Consider the following 2,137-nt stretch of genomic DNA (forward strand, 5'->3'; position numbering starts at 1 on the left):
AAAAAACTTCGCACCTCTTAATTTTTCATCACTTCATATTTTACTCTCTTTTCAAAGCGTCGCCCGCGTCGCGTTGTCATAATAACACTGTTGTTAATTTTCAGATCACACCTCCAATCATATGGACATGGGTGAGGATATGAAGATGCATACGGATGAGGACGTGTTTGGATTGCGGATGTTTCACTCCTCCAGTCCGATCAATATCCCGCGCGGATATCAAGGTAAGATCCACAACAGATATCCACCAACTCGGATATGAAGGTTAAGATCTACAACAGATACCCACCAACTACCAACCAACCAACCTACATCTCATCTACGGGGGGATCTGACTTGAGTCCCGACTAGGGTTCCAGATCAAATTTTTAAAAAGTAGGACATTTGGTTCCAAAAACCCGGACATTCCATCGAAAACCCGGACATTTCCCAAATTTCAAAATGTATAGTTTGCACCAGTGCCCAGGGTGCAGAGAACACTGCTTTTGCTTTACTTAAGTTACACACGATCGTTCTTCTTCACATTCCGATGAAAGCAAACATTTTACTGGTTTTGTTGATGTTTCATGAATACGAATGTCCATAATGTAAAGACAATCTCATTAGTCATGTAAAATACACATGACGAATTGATCTTTTTTTTTTTCAAATCTTTTCTCAAAAGAATGAAAAACGCTTTTTAATAGTTGTTACGTATACTATTAGGTAAAAAAAAAACTTTCATTTTGTATTTTGTTTTATTGTTTATAAATTGCAAGAGGTACCTACCTATTGACCATTGGGACGTACTGTTCGAATTTAGCCCCATTTTTTAATGCCCATTGCTTACCCGACTTCCCGACTACAAATTACGTATAACCATTTTCAAAAATCCCCCCGGACGCCGGACAAACATGTAAAAACCCGGACATGTCCGGGAAAACCCGGACGTCTGGAAACCCTAGTCCCGACTGTGATATCCGACTATCCGAGTAATCCGAGTTGCGTCCGTCCGATTTGGGTCCCATTTCTGAAATTTATCATCCGAGTTGGGTGTTTGGATGATTTGGGATTCTCGGACTCAACTGGTGTTCCTCCTGATCTACAGTCCATACCTACTTATTGTACTTACTTTATCTACGTACATATTATGTACAATTTCTTGTTCACATTATCATAGGTACCTAGTTTTTTTTTTTTTTTTAATTTTTATTATTATTATTTGATATTTACCTATTTTCAATCCCCACTAAATCCTTTAACAGCGTTTACTACAAATAGATCGACACCGCCTGAAAGACGTCTTTCTTTTTTTTTCAGAGAGAGAACTTGATATTATTGTCTCGCAATTGAAGAGAGTAGGACCGCGGCGGAGACAGCCAGCCGCGGTTGAAAGGCGGACGCGGTATCCTCCCTGCTATGTGTTTACCAATCTAAAGAACGATAAATTCCATTACCTATGCAATATGACCGATTTATTTTTCTAAAATCTAAATAATGATGAATTCCAATATGCAATATGACCAATTTTATTGTTAATGTTCATTTTCAGAAAATTTCCCAGAAGCTCCTACAACCAATCCCGCGTCACAGCAGCCCGAAAACGTCTCCCAAGGTCCATGGTCTTACTGGAACTGCAAATCCCCCCTAGAGAGCGTTCTCAACAGTTTCACATTTCCAACACCAGAGAGCACCACAACGCCACCGCCAGCGGCGAATAACTTCACACCTCTACCGCCAGGGGGCGTCTCCAATAATTTCACAACTTCACCGCTAGGAGGAGTCTCGAATAACTTCACATTCACACCACCAGGGGTCGGGTGCGTTCGTTCCCCAGTGAGAAAGGGCAGAAATGTTACACCTCCACGGAGTTATAGCTTGACACCTCCCAGTTCTCCTCTTCAATTGGACACCCTCAACTCCTCCACTGATGGGTCGTCTCCATGGGTAAGTTGGGAGGAAATTTGGGACCGGGAGCGGAAATCCGGGACCGGGGGATTCATTCAAATTTAACGTTCTTTCAAAAGTTGTCCCTGTGTCCATCAGTGTTTTTTTTTTTTTTTTTTTTTTTTTTTTTTTTTTTTTTTGAAAAAAGAAAGACGAGTGACCTATTCGTAGTAGACAAGAATCAAGGAACCAAGGTGTTTGAGAATTTTTT

The sequence above is a fragment of the Diaphorina citri genome, unplaced genomic scaffold (genome assembly GCF_000475195.1).
Source record: "Diaphorina citri unplaced genomic scaffold, Diaci psyllid genome assembly version 1.1 scaffold433, whole genome shotgun sequence".
NCBI lineage: Eukaryota > Metazoa > Arthropoda > Insecta > Hemiptera > Psyllidae > Diaphorina > Diaphorina citri.